Raw genomic sequence first — 16,025 nt, forward strand, 5'->3', positions numbered from 1 at the left:
ACCCATTTCACCCATATTCGGTACATAATATTGTCTTGGCATCCTAATGGCATAATTGATAAATTTGTGAAATCGGTTCTCAACCACGCCTACTTTCCTTATATCACTCTTTGGCAGTTTATTTAAATCGTTCACCTTACAATATATATATTAAGTACCAGTGAAGATATCGGAACAAACCTTTGCACAAATTTTACATTTCTGGTGTGGCATCGTCCGTCTAAAAATCGTCGAAATCGGACAATAACTTTTCAAGGCCCCAGATATCGTACAAGAGTATCTCAACCCCAATGATTAATTTTCTTTACCGAAAATAACGATAAGTCTCACAGTTATTTTAAAGAAATTCTAAGATGTGTGGCTTTTAATAGGGTTCGTCTGTGCCAAAAATGAGCAAAATCAGCTCTATACTTCCCGTAGCCCCTATATACTTTATATAGGAATTTTGCAAACTTCCGGGGACTTTATACCGTATATACCGGTTAACATGTGAGATATCTTAGCGAAATTGAGTGAACGTACAATCTTAGATATAATGTAGCTAGGTGGCAAAAATAGTTGAAATCGATCCAGGAATTACACTAGCTGCCATATAAAGGGTCAATAAGAACAATACAAAAACGGTTTGCGATATCAATGAAATTCTTCATTCCTGTGAAAGTACATTCGCAGCCATAGACTTGACGTAGCCCCACAGAAAATAGTCTAACGGCATCAAATCGCACGACCGAGGCGTCCAAATGACTGGGCCAATTCGTGAAATAACAACTTCACCAAACTTAGTTTTTAAAAAATCTATTGTGACATTCGTTGTGTGGCTTGTGGCGCCGTCCGGTTGGAACCACATATTGTCCAAGTCCATATCATCCAATTCGGGCCAAAAATGATTGAGTGGTAGCGATTCCAATTCACAGTAACGTGGCGGTCTTGATCATCACGGAAGAAGTACGGCCCAATGGCGCCGCCAGCCCATAAACCGCACCAAACCGTAATTTTTGCGGGATACAGTGGTGACTCATGGAGAACGTGTGCATTGCTGCCAGACCAATAACGCATATTTTGCTTATTGATGAAGCCATTAAGCCAGAAATTAGCCTCATCGCAACGTAGGACGTAGCGCTCTCAAAGTTGAGGTCACTGACTCCTAATTTCGGAAGAAAATTTTAATAATTTCGACTCGTTGTTGGATATATCTTTCCATGATGAAATGACAAATCTTACTTAAGAGGAATGTCAAAGAGGGGGAAATATTATGGCGTTGACCGTTTATTTAATATTTTCGAGTAGCCTCAGGGGTTATGTTCTGTATACTTAAGTCTCCAAAAAAATAATTGGTGAACTGATTACTGTATTTCCAGACAATCTTTAACTATGCGATAAAAAGTGAAATGCCTTATGAAACATATTGCACGTGGGTATAAAATGATGAAAGAGTCCCTTTGTAGGCGCAAACGTGAGCAACTTTCTTGGCGCCAGGAACAATCGATCGCGCTTTGTCAGACAGCGGGCGGCCCTCCTGCAAGCACAGCAGGTAGATTGTGTCGGTACAACATGAACGGGAGTAACGAGCCAAAAGGCAATGCAAAGGAAATTCATTTCTTTCATTATTATTATTTTTTGCTTTTGTTGTTGTTGCATTGTACTTTTATTTTCACTAAAAGTCGCTTGCGATATGATTATTAAAGCGTATTAAGCGTAGTAAAGCGGGTTGAGCAAGTCTTCGTTGTGATTGGCGATTTGTGATAAACTTCTGACATGATGTTGCAACGTCGATATGGCATGTTGCATGTACTTATATTACGTGTGCGCAAATTTCATGGGCAATCTGCTGTGCATAATAGTGGCAAGGCGAATTTTACTTTTACTTCATGGGAATGAGCGTGCCAGAGTAAGCGGTTGATGATCCGTGATATTAATTTAGAGATGAGTTGCATATTTGCATAATTTGTTGTTGTTGTTGTTGTCTTTTTAATTAATTGAATTTAGTTTATAGAAGTTGTTCCGGAATTGTTTAATTTTCATATAAATCTTTTAAATACCATGATTTTCTTTCATAGTTTTCCTTCCATATTATATATAGATATGACTCCTCAAACTTGTACAAATGAGTCATCTTGCCACAACCAGATCCATTTGGGTTCCTAGAATGAAATTATTATGGTGAATCGAATAAGTATCTGGTATAAATCAAACAAAACCTAGAGATCAATGGGTTGAGATTAAAGTATTCTTCTAGTTTGAATCGGTTGAGGTCTAGGGAGCTTTTTGCTCTTACATCTTCCCCTAGTAGCCTACATTTTGTCTGATTTCTCCTACCATATTTTCTGAAAAATTATAGGATTGAATCAGATTAATACATATTTCTCAGATTTTTTGTTTTGAACTCAGAATGATTTATTGCAACATATAAAGAATTATAACATTTCAAAGGACTTGACTGATCCAAATAAAATGGAGAGACACTTTGGACCAAAGACAGAAGCATCGACGTGGTAAAAATCGTTTCATAAAAGTATAGAATGACATTGTGTAATGGGAGAAAGACATAGACATATAGGCGAAGGTTATGGATTTCTCAAAACATTGGGTATTCATATATTCAACATTAGACATGAGATAGGTGAAATGCAACCCTGCGTCGTTTACGAAGCTAACCGAACTAGTTTTCTTTGTTGTTTCCTTTTCATTGGTAGTTCATCTTTATGTTCTGGGTTCCAAACCCTACGCACAACCGCATATGCGGGATTCACCTTCTCACTTTAGCTCGCCTCCAAACGGATGTCTGTTGCCTACCCAGAGGATACTTGGTCTAAGACCGGAAGTTGAGCTGCTTGAGCTACATGCAAAAGAATCATTCCTGGCCACTCCCAAGTGAATGAGAGTCAGGAACTTTCCTCACTTACATGCACGATGAGACGGCACTAGGAGTTTTCGAGAGGAAGGTTTTGCGGAACATTTACGGTCTTTTGATCATTGACAATGGCGAATACCACAGACGATGGAATGATGAGCTGTAGGTGTTATTCGACGACATAGACATAGTTTAGCGAATAAAAAGACAGCGGCTACGCTGGCTAGGTCATGTTATTCGAATGGACGAAAGTGCTCCAGTTCTGAAAGTGTTCGATGCAGTACACGCTGGTGGAAGCCGAGGAAGAGGAAGACCTTTACAGCGTTGGAAGGACTAGGTGGATAAGGACCTATCTTCACTTGGTATTACCAATTGGCGCCGAACTGCCAATAGGATAAATCTGTGATGCGCTGGACTAGGTTATTACCGCGTAAGAGCTGTATACGCCAGTCAAGAAGAAATTTTCTACCTTTCTAAGTATAGAATTCTTCGCTGTGAACACATTTTGAACAGGCCAAAAAGTACAATTTACGAGGACCTCGATGTATACATAATTTTACTTTCCCCAGACCTAACCTCACAGCATATAGAAACCATTTTTTCGTCACATTTTATGCGTACACCTTTTTTCAGTCACTTCCATTCAATTATGAACCGCCCACTCACACATGTAATTTGCGTATTGTCAACGCAAACGACGACGGCGTTTGTTGGCATTTTACTTTCGTTAGAGGACCGTTAAGAAAATTGCAAAATTGCGAAATAGCAAAATTCTGCCCACTTTCGATTTCGATATGGCGCAGAAAGTACATTGGCCCAAAGATTGAGTCAGCGGAGAAGCGTTGTTGTCGCCGCCACGTTTTCAACACCAAATTTGGTCAGTATGTGCAACAAACAAAAAATAAAAATAAAAAGCAAAAAAAAGAAAACACCTACACATATGCAGCAGATAATGCATGCATCGCAAATATGTATGTGTGTGCGTGTGTGTGCGCCTCATTTCAGCATGCGCGCCAAAGCGCTTTTCTCAACATTTGTGCGAACGCTTCGTACAGCTAAAACACATACATAAACACATGTGTAACTGGTGGTTGGCAGCGCATAAACATTTTCCTAAACTCACTAAATCGTTTGTTATGCTAGTTATCTTGATGCGCGTTCAACGACGCGGTCGCTTTGCTGCTTAGCTTAGCACAGCGCAAGCTGATCGCGCGCTCGGTTGCTGGTCACCTTGATTTGTTGAGAAAATTGCAAATTTTGGCATTTCAACGAAAACATTTTCACCGCGTTCATCGCGCGCCAAGACAGCGTTGCAAGGAGTTGCACTGCAAATCACCGACAATGATGAGCTGCTTTCCTCGCCTCATTGCGACGCAAGCTGATGTGAGCGCAGCGATAAGCGGTGGGTGCACGTCGCCACGCGGCAGACGACAGGAGGCAGGCGCTGCAGCTGAAAAGCGTTGGTTGGTTGTTGTTGTTGTTGGTTGAGCGAACGAAAGTGAAATTTTGTGACTTAAGAATTGGTGGATCGTAATTGTTGAACAGCTGTTGAGCGCGACTGCTCCTGTTGCGCGCTGTGCTTAGCTACTGTTTGCTGTTTAGTGTTGATGTTGTTGTTGTTGACCGCCATAGCTACCGTTGCGTCTGAAAGGTATGAACTTGCGCTGGCCATTATTTTCACAGCATTTGTGCGCGTCTGCTTGCTGTTGTTGTTGTATAGTTATTATTGTTTTTGTTGTTGTTGTAGTTCAACGCTGCATGCGTAAATAAATCGATTACCACGTTGTGATAAGCGCTTGATGCATACGCTTGTTTGTTGTTGTTGTTGCTGTTAACATATTTGTTGTTGTTGTTGTTTGCTGTGCGCATTTTCATAAACACACATTTGCTTTTTAGTTTTATTGAATAACACTGTTTTATTTATTTTCTTTTATTTTTAGTATCTCTTGTTGTTGTTGCTTTCCACACATTTTGCCCATTTGCTCTTGTCTCGCAAACTAGTTTACGATCGCCGTTGCCGTTGCCATTGTTTTTCAGTGTTAAGTGGGGCCAATGTACTTGACAATCATGCCGCCAACACAAGCCAACACAAGTCCGTTAGTCGGACGTTCGGCGTTCAGCATTCGATGCTCGCGCGTTCGATGTTCGGTTCGTGGGTGACTGATTGATTTGCCTATGCAAATGAATTGTTATGCTCTGGATTCGCATTGAAATCGAAATTCGTAAAATGAATGACATTTAACAACAACAATGCAACAAAGCGTACAACAACAACAAACAGTGGTAGCCGCACGGTCATAAAGGCCATGAAGACAGCGCAGAAAAAAAGACAAAGTCAATCAGTTGTGGTTGGCGCGCTCGAGCTCACGTTTAAGGCACGCAGACGCCTTCAAATAGATTTTCATATACATAAATATATATATATTTATATATACTATACATATATATGTATGTATGTATGTATATATCTGGGTGTGTTTGCATGCATTGTGTTCCATTCCATTGCATGTTTATGCTAATCCCTCGGTTCGTTTATGCAAATACTTTATTTGGGCAGTGAGAAAATTGACAAGTCAACGAGCGATCTATCTCGGCGGATAATCACAGTCAATTATACGATTTCATTCAACAAAATAATTCAGAGTTATTGCAATATTCGTTGCATAAATTATGTGTAGAAGTACTGTAATTTAAAAATATATATTTTATGTATGTCTATATATATCAGAAAAATAATGCTTGTTTGTTCTTTGAATATTCATGCTTCTTGATGGTTAATATGCTGGTTGTTTTACTATTCTAGATTTATTGATGTGTACACAAGTCTAAAAAAGCGCGCCAGCAGATTTGTGATATGATATAGAGACTTCTCCATATTTGAATCTTTATACCCATCTCTAGGAGATTTTGGTATTACAAAACACTCGCTTTTATGTTCTACAAGTGTGATTACGCGAATGCTTTCGCTATTTATTGGAGGTTCCCTGTTTTTTTTTTTTTTTGAAGATATGCAGATTTTATGTCTAATAAAACTACTTAACCTGACGCCAAAAAATTGTATCAGTGTAGAGTAGATGGTCTGTTGACATGATCTTTCCATGGTATGAGACTCTCACCAAAACGCTGTTCTATTAAAGTGACGTGTTCACAGATTGTAAAGCTTGTAACACCAGTCTTCTGGAACCACTGAGTATGATGATCTCATTTAAAGAAAATTGAGAACAACAGTGGCTTCCACATGTATATGACATCGGACAACAACTTTTGACGAATGCAAGGAACCCTGGAGAATGATAATTGTTAAACAATAAATCACTTTTCTTATCTATTGGGATTCCATTTATGCTCCTCTCAATAGGAATGCCTTCAATCAAATACAGTGGAACTTCTCTAACTGGAATCACTATAATCCACAAAAGAGACATCATTTTCATTAAAACATAAATTTTTTAAAAAGCTGAAAAATAAAGATTTACCACAGTTTTAGTTATTTACTTCGCAAAAAAATTTATTTAAATACATTAACAGCCGGTTTCACGAAACAAATTTAAGTGAAAAATAATTAATTTCAGTTTCACCATTTGACTTAATTTTTATTTAAATGGTCACGCTTTGCCATTTAAATATTATTTAAATACTGTCATATGTAACCATGGTTACGCCTATTTGAATTCCTATTTGTTTACCATTTTGACATAGAAATACAAGTTATTTGTTTACATAAATCAGCTGTTTATTCTTACTAACATCCCTGCCTTTTAATTTTTTGGATACCAAATGTCAATAATGGTAAAACGCAGGAAACTTAAGTGCTAAGTTAAATAAGAATTAAAATTAAAATAAAATGGAACTTAATTGTCAATTAAAAAATTTCGTGAAACCGGCTGTAATACATGTATTCTATAATTTTGTTTGTTGAACTTTGCTATTTTTTGGCTCTTGACACGCTGTATCCCATGCCTTTGTTAGATGGTTTATGCAATCCATAAGTGCAATATCGTATTTTTTGTTCACCTCCATACGAATATAGGGTCTCCTTTAAAATTGTTCCTTGATAGCAAAATTTTAAATTTTTGATTATGCCCTTATCAAAAAGTTCGATTTATGGAAACAAATTTGTGTGAAATTTAACTTCTATTGCCAATTTAAGAGTTCGAGTTATAGAAGTTCGAGTTATGGAAGTTCCACTGTATATTCTTTATGAGGTGAAACTGGAAGTTATATTAACCTCTTTGTAAGTAGTGAACCCAAGAAATTTTAATAGTTTACACGTATCACAATATATATATACTATTATATTATTTTTGTGGCTCTCAATTTTCGACCAAGCGTCTGGACTCTTTTAAATAGTTCTTAAGTCATGCAATTCCACTAAATTCGCAAGGACCGCCAACATGGGTGTTTTAACCTTAGTCTCGCCTTCCTCCAAACAGCTTTGCTAAAGGAAAAATTTAAATTGAAAACATTAGCCTATACTCAAGCTCAAACTTTCTAAGTATCTAATATTAAGTATGCCTCTTACAGAGTTCATTGCTTTTCGATGAAGTAATTCAACCACATTACATCATACTCAGTTCAATCTAAAGGCAAACCCGTAAAATCTGATAACTAATAAAAACTATATTTATTCTAAATGTGCTATTACAAATTACTCAAGTCGTTATAAAAGAAAATATTGTTTTTGTTAAGCTAAGGAAGTGACTAAGGGTTAGATATTAGTTCTAAAAGAAATGAGTGCTCTTACGGGTCTGTAAAGACCCGAAAAATATTTTATATTCTCATTAAGTGATCAGGACCTATAGTATAATATTATATTATAACTTTTGATCACAAAAGTGGTTTCTAAACAGGGAATCGATTTTTTAATAATTTCTAAAATATTGAAACTGATTTCGATATTCTTCAATAGTTTTTCTGCATAAAAAATTTGCATAAACATTTTTATTGTGAAAAAGCCGTAAAATTTCACCATTTATATATTATGCATGAATACTCCAGGGGTGCCATTCTATATTTTTGGAATCAACTGCAACCCGTTGCTCCAATTCTCCACCTTTAAGCCTGCATATACATTTGCATATTACACACAACTAGATATTGTCTTACAGCATTGGCATTTGCCATGTGTTGCGCATAAATAATAAATATTGACACATCTGCATGTTTACACCAGCTCAAAAGCAACAAAAAAACAAAAAAAAAAGATTAATAAAAAAAATTCAAAATATTCAAACAAATTGTTGGAGCGCGTTTTCCATTTCATTCGTTGTGATTTTTCATTTTCATTTGCTTATTAAATGTGTCTGTTTGTATGTGTGTGTGTGTGTGTGTGTACCGGCGGCAGCAGCAGCCGGCAATTGACAAGTCGAACAAATTGACGTGACTGCCACAGTCACGATTTGGCGGCAAATGCCGGTGCAACAATTTAGTTATGCTTGATAATGTTGTTGTTGTTGTTATCACGATTGTTGCTGTTGTTACACTTTTACATTAAATGCTCCATTTATATTTATTAAGCGATATTATGATTAGTTTTTTCATTTTTTTATTTTTGTATTTTTGTTTTTGGTGTTATTGTTGCACCGCTGAGAGGCTTTGCTTTTGCTTAAAAGTATGGAACAAATTCATTCTCTTCATATACTCTAAGCTATATTTCCTATTCACCGTTCATTTGCGGCATTCAGAAGCGTTTCCAGCCATTTAATTCCATTACAGGTTCGTTGCTTAAGTCTTCTGTTTCATCGTCAATTGCTTGAAAAATTTAATGAATTTCATTTAACATTTTTCATTTCACTTTTTATACACAACAACAACACACTTACACTGCTTCTTTTATAATATTATTATTTGTTGTTGTTGCCATAGTTAGATTACGCAAGTCTCGCGACACTCGCTACACGGCTCACCTGGCTCGGTTCGCTCGTCCGCTGCAACTCAAATCTGTCATCCGAAATTAATCTTGCGTCTTTTAAGTGTCTGACATATAAATTTGACACATTTATTTTGTCTGCTGTCCAGTGATGCGGCTACCGCTGAACGCATTCACTGTTCACTATCAGTGCGGCGCGGCGCAGCGTTCGTTCGCTCATTGTACTCGTACATCACAACACTTTCGTTTTTCAGCTGCCAACCAGCTGCGATTGCACCCTCTTACCGTGACTGGCTGACTGGTCGGTGGAATGTCTGACGAAAAGTTTAACTTATGTGTACAGTGGTGGTGTTCAACTTTTTTCTGATAGGTGTTTTGGGAATTTTCATTTCAGGTTTGAAAAAAAAAGAAACTTTTCATTCGATTTACTAAAAAAGCGTTTGTGGAAAATTGGAGATTCTTTCAAGGAGAATGGAAGATAACTTGTGTCAATAAAACCCCAACTCAACGATTTGTAAAAAGAGGCGGACCGTAAAATTAATCCAGCTCTTGCTGGAATATCACATACACATTCCGTTCCTCAAAAATGTGTATGAGTACCTTTGTATAAGCTATTCGCTTCTAACAAAAAGTGTAAATTTTTGTAATCAGATATATACTGAATATGGAATTATATGAGAGACCGGCCTTTGTGAAATAATTTTTAAGAAATTATCAAACGTAGCTTTTCATGGTTGAGCTGGCTAAAACTTGTAGTACTTGTAAACTCAATTCAAACTAAATTAAGCAATTGGGTCAAAGAAACTTTCAGAACTCTCAACACCCTGTAAAATTCTATGATAGCTCTCTTAAACTGAAAGTTCATCATATGTAATTGAGTTAAGATCAGATGTTCTTGAGGTACTTGCAGGTTAACGCAAACCTATACTGTGTATAATATTTATAGAGTAGGTTAACTAAGAGTTTTGAAATTTTTGTTCGTAGAATTTTGTTTGGAAAAAGAAAGAGAAAGAAAACAATTAATTGAAAGAGAAATAGAAAGGGTTAAATTATTGATCAATTTCTTTAGGACAAATAATCAACGACCCTTTGATAAACTAATTGGCATTGATTAAGGATCCTAGAGGAAAAAACATTAAAAATGTTTAGTATATCTGCGATTGTGGACAAGTCTTAGTTTTGGTTCATATTTTAACGTATCTAATTTGCAATATTTTAAAGCAAATGATTTCGACAGCTCAAATAGAAATTTTCTTCCAGCCATAGTAAACAAATTTTGTAGCACAACTTACATACAACTATCAAAATATTCGCCATATTTCAAAAGGATCTCTTTAAGACGAGTAAAGTAATCTTAGGCGAACTGTTTTATTATCTGGTAAAACTGACTATACTAAATGTAAATTCATATGTAATCCGCCAAATCGCACTTAAAATATTGTTTTGGGAAATTATTTGTTTATAACGCCATCTATAGGGATTTCTTCAAGATATAGAAGTTTCTCTCTAAAGAAAATTTTATCAAATTTTTTTGAAAGTTGGAAAAGAATGCATTATAATAACTCTTTACGCATATAGCCAATCTATAATTGAGAAATAACAAGTAAGGAAGGCCTAAGTTCGGTTGCAACCGAACATTTTATACGCTCATAATTTTTTTTGTAATTTTATTATGAGAACACACAATTCTTCCCGTATATTCGGCATAAAGTCCTCTAGAATCACGAAAATAATTATATATTATGTATGGGAGTTAGGGGTAATTCATAGACCGGTTTCACTTGTTCTGTCCACCATGCTGCAGGATTTTACGCTCACTGAATTTTGTCAAAATATATCGCCTATTTACCGATATATACGGTATAAAGTCCACCGGAAGTTTGAAAACATAATATTAGATATACATATGAGAGGTAGGAGAAATTATGACACGATTTTATCAATTTTTTGACACAGTGGCACATTAGTAACATAAAAAGATTCCCGATAAATTTCTATAATACATCTGAGAGATTTATCGACATTTTCGATAACATATGAGCCTTCGATATCTAGAGTATTGAAAAGGTATAGTCTAATCAAATTGATTATACTCTGTGCAACATGTTGTGAGAGTAAAAAAATATTTAATATCGAAGCTTGATACAGTAAACCCTCCATCTAACCTGAGATCTAGAATATCTTCCATTTCACTACTAAAGTCGAAGAAATTTCTACTGAAAATAGGGCAAACCAGAACTTAAACCCTAAAAATAATCGAGCAAGCTCATTGAATACTTCAATTATGCATCATCTAACCTTCTATTATAGTCTCTGAAGTGTAACCCTCCTTAGTTTCGCCTTTGTGTGACCAAAAGCAAGCCGTAGAGTCATATCACACGAGAAAATAATAAACACAAAGCGGCTTAGATCGACTCTGATGCTCGTGTGTATGTGTGTCTTGTAAGAGGTGTGCTGCGCATGCGCGTTCGCCGCTTTTAATTTGAATGCATTTAAAACAATTTTTTCGTGCAGCTCAAAATGCATAGCTCCTTACCCTCGCTCTGCGGCGCCACACCACTGAGACTAGTATATGGATGTATGTTGTATGTATATATGAACTGTTGTTGCTGCCTGTGCGGTTGTTTGGTCTTGTGAATTTGTGAATTTGTCATCTCGTTAAAAACGTGACATATGCATATGTCCACGTCGACATTTGCTCGTCAACGCAGCGATTTTTTCAATTATCAATTTTGACAATTTAATTTGGATTATCTCTGTGTGGCGTCAGCATGAATATCGTGAGTGTGTCAGCGACAATGTTTTTGTTCGCCGCTCAAAATATTTTTCGTAATTTCGGATTTTTTTCGCGCACAGCACAGTTGGTGCTCATGATTGCCTAAATAAATATTTAACTTCGTTTTGCATATGACTGCTGTCGTCCTCCCCCCTCCTTTACCCGAACTGCAGAAAATCATTTATTTCGCAAGGCTGCTCGCCGAAAAATTACATAATTCGCAACGTTGCATGTAGTCACATTCGTTCGTATCTGACGCGCTTCGCGTTCTTTATTGTTGCACGGCGTCTCGCGCTTGTAATCGCTTATTGACTGAAAAGCAATACAAATTGCCACTGATTACCGCATAAATCTCGCACAATTTGCAGGCGCCGCAGCGTTTTGCTGATTTTCTTTATTTAATTTTTTTAAATTTGTTTCTTTTATTTTTTATTACCTGGCTAGCATGTAGCAACTCTTTCACTTCCCGCTCGGCGATTTGAGTGCGTTGCGATTACGCATGCGCACAGTTAACAATTTACAGTTGTGCAAAATCAATAAGCTATGCGACTCCCTCCTCCGGTCGCACAGTTACTATGTCTTGCCTACTTATTATATAGAAAGCACCTCTGCCCTTGAGTGGCTGCGCATGCGCACTGCACTTGCACTTGCGCGCTTGTATTTACATAATCATTTGCGGCTTCGATTATTGTCTGTTGTTTTTTGCATTGCCTACGTTTGACCAACGTCTATTTTGCCATTTATTTTTATTTATTTTTTATTTTTATATTTTTTTAATTTTATTATATTTTTTGGCGAACTTAGTCAGTACTCCGCTCTGTGCCAACATTGTATTACACTAAAATTCATTTGTTTGCTGTTTTTGTAATATTTTATGCAACGAAATAACGTAAATATTTACTATTTAAACTGCCGTTATGTGTGGGTCATGTTAAGTGCAATTGTGAGAGTTCAACACATCATTTACGTTTTGATTTGTTGGGAGAAAAAAAATCCCGTTTTCTTTGTGGTTTAACTTTTTTTATTCTAGTAAAGTTGCAAATCACCAACCATTAAGATACAATTGCGAGGTCATACCTAAGCCCGGCTCTGGTATAAATGGGCCATGACACAAAGGCTTAATTGGAGAAGTCTCAATGGTCTCGAAAGGATGGAAGCCATAAATTAAGCTATAAAAGAAAAATTTTGGTATAAAGGATCGCATTAAAGGGAATACTTGGACTTTTGAGTAGTGGGCGTGGTCTCTCCTTTAAATAAATTATTTGTGAATATCGCTGAAACCAATAAAGCTATATAAACCAAACTTTCTGCAGTCATTTCCTCTATGTACCCCATTACACACCATAAAAATTGATATAATCGGATAATAACCACGCCCACCTCCCATACAAATTGAAAATTACTAAAAGTGCGTTAACTTACTATCGGAAAACGTCAGAAGAAATGGCAGAGTAAAATGGGCGTGGTGTCCTTCACTTATGGTCCACTTATCTCAAAAACTACTCGACCGTTTTCAATGAAATTCGGTATATATTACTTCCTTGACATCCTGAAAAGGCGGATGTAAAATGAGCGAACCCGGTTCACAACCCCGACTACTTTCCATATAACTCAATTTTGAATTCCATCTGATTTCTTCACTTTATAATGTATACATTAGGACTCAATGGAGATAGCGGAATAAAACTTTACAAAAGTACTGTATTTGAGCTGTGACATCACTTGTGGAAAACTGTCGAGATCGGACTATAATTTTTAAAGTTCCCTCATATCGAACTTGAAGATCTCAGTGTGTAAGGGTAATTTTTCACCGAAAATATCGGTAAATCTCTCAAATATTTTAATTTAATTCAGAGCAATCTGTTTCTTCTAATAGTGTATCTCTGTACCAAAAATGGTTAAAATCAGGTTTTAACTTCCGCTTGCTCCCATATACCTAATTATAGGTTGTTCAAAAATACGGTGGGCTTCATTCCGCATATATCGGTTAATATGTAAGATATCTCAGTAAAATTAAGTAGGCGTATAGTCTTGGATATAGTGTACATTGGTGGTGAAAATGAGTTAAATAGGTTTAGGAATTACGTCAGCCCACATATACTACATATATGGATCAAATTGGGTATAAAATGTTCGATTGCACCCGAACTGGACCCTGAAGGTGTGAACAATATAGCCATTCTCCAATAGTTATACTCAGAAGATTGTTTTTTTCAAATCGTATAAAAAATCGTGAACGATGAGGGACAGTCCTCCGAGGGGATTCTATAGTTCAGAAAATATTTTTTGTCGAACGATTTCATCTGTTATTCGACATCTTATCGCGATAGATTAGCTAAATAAGTATTTTAGGAATGAAATTTTCTCTTCGAAGAATTTGTGCCCGTCTCAGAACACTTGGATTTTAGTTACCAAAAGTTCTTTGTTTGATGAGATCGATTTCCGGACCAAAATAGCTTCATCCTCAGAAGTTTAATGTTATATGTCTGGGTATCCAAATGAAGATTAAAGCTTTAGTATGGCCCGGGGGTTAGGTTCTGAACAGCAATAAAGCTTTGCTACAAATTCAAGGTTCGAAAGACATATTTATAGACCATAATTAGTTGTAGAGGATTAGATATATCATACTTACTTTCCATATTTCTTTCGCAAATAAAGAAACCACATTATTATTGGTAATCACATATTGATTTTAAGCATAAAACATCTACTCAATAACACCCTGTATCAGGCATCAATGTCAATCATCGCTAAACCCAGACAAAAGCATCGTATTGTTCTCAGAAAAATACAATATTCCCTTAACAAAAATTATAAACAAAAAAAATTTAGACAACTTATAAGAAGCTAAGTAATGAGCCAAATAAACAAATATACGCAAAAATTCGCAAATACGAAAATATTATTCTTCAAAATTTACTTGAGTTCAAAACGACAACAACAATGCTGTATAATGCCCGTGTCACATATACAATAGTTTTTATTGTTGTCATAATTAGCTGACTTCATATGCACTGTTATAGTCCCATTTGTGTACTTCAGTTGACTTTGTCGGAATTCTTCGTCTGTTTACTTTGTTGTTTGTGCAAAAATATTTTTCAAATGCGAAGGTATTTTTTTTTGTCTTCATGAAATTAGCAAACACAGAAATTTTGCAGCGTCAAATTACCATAGTCTCCTCGGTAACCGACACACTGAGTGAATACGCAAAAATTTGTGGCGATTACGAGATTGTTCGTACTCGTTATTTTTTTGTGTCTTTGTATGTTAAAGTGAATAAACACTGAGGAAAATTTATTGCAGATTTCATTCTGATAATGGAACTATATATTAGGTCTATAACTTTGCTTCCACCGTTTTTTTTTTGTAAATTTAAAGCTTTTTTTGTATAAAAACGGTTACAAAAATGTTATTCAAAATATTGGCCGTCGCTAGCTACTACTTTTGACCATTCGTATTCCGTGCAAATGTCGAGAATTCGGCTCAAAAAGTGACATTTTCAGTTGAGAATAAGTTTGGGATGGAAACAGATCTCTACAAATATTTTGTTGGGTTAATGTTGATCCAAATGTTCAAGATCGATATAAAACGATTTAATCGATTTAATCGACCAGTGCTAGACCATAGAGACATCTATTGGAAAAAGGCGGAAACGGCAAAGTTGTAGACCTAATAATTAATTAATCAAATCATATTATAATATTAATTTTAAACTCATGTTTATTTATGTTTTTTTTTGAAAGCCTAAAATATATGTGAATTACCAGAGTTTGGCCGATAAAATTAGGTAAGTCAAAGAGTAATAATTACAAATATACTCCTATCAAATATCAGTCTTGGTGATTCATAATATAATTTTATACATTTAATACTAACAGATACTGCAAGATCCTTGTTCAAAGTCATTTCAAAGCAATGTTTTTAGTTCTGTCTGACTGAATTATTTTATAAAGAAGTTAATATAATCTGGGCTTTATTCAACTTATTATTGCTGTGAGCAGATATGTACTTCCGTAACTCATTTTCATTTATTCTGGTATACATAAAATGTGTTATGCTAAAATAAAATCGATTCGGTCCAGAATGTTTTTTTGCGTCAAATCATGTGGCACCCAAACATCAAAAGTTTTTGTGTATTCAGCCTTCAGCAGATAAAATGGTTTGATGACTAACTCCCATCTCCTGGGCGATGTCATGAAATGCCACATGCCGGTCTAACTAGACGTTTTCCATGATTTGATCGGTATTCGTCGTCACAGGTCTTCCACCGACTGACTTATCCATGGTCCGCTCTGAATCGTCGAAACCATTCCTCCACAGTTCAAAGTGATAGAGTACCATCCCCCAAAACACCATTAATCTCAAGGAAGGTTTCTCTAGCGGATTTACATTTAACGAAGGAAAATAGCGAGAATTTCGGCATAAGTGAACTATATGTTTACACAACTAATCATGCATAGCGTCGTATTTTTTTACCGTTATTTTTTGAACACATCTCGTATAGGCTAGTGAAATATATGAACTCATTT

The sequence above is a fragment of the Zeugodacus cucurbitae genome, chromosome 4, assembly GCF_028554725.1.
Source record: "Zeugodacus cucurbitae isolate PBARC_wt_2022May chromosome 4, idZeuCucr1.2, whole genome shotgun sequence".
Taxonomy (NCBI): domain Eukaryota; kingdom Metazoa; phylum Arthropoda; class Insecta; order Diptera; family Tephritidae; genus Zeugodacus; species Zeugodacus cucurbitae.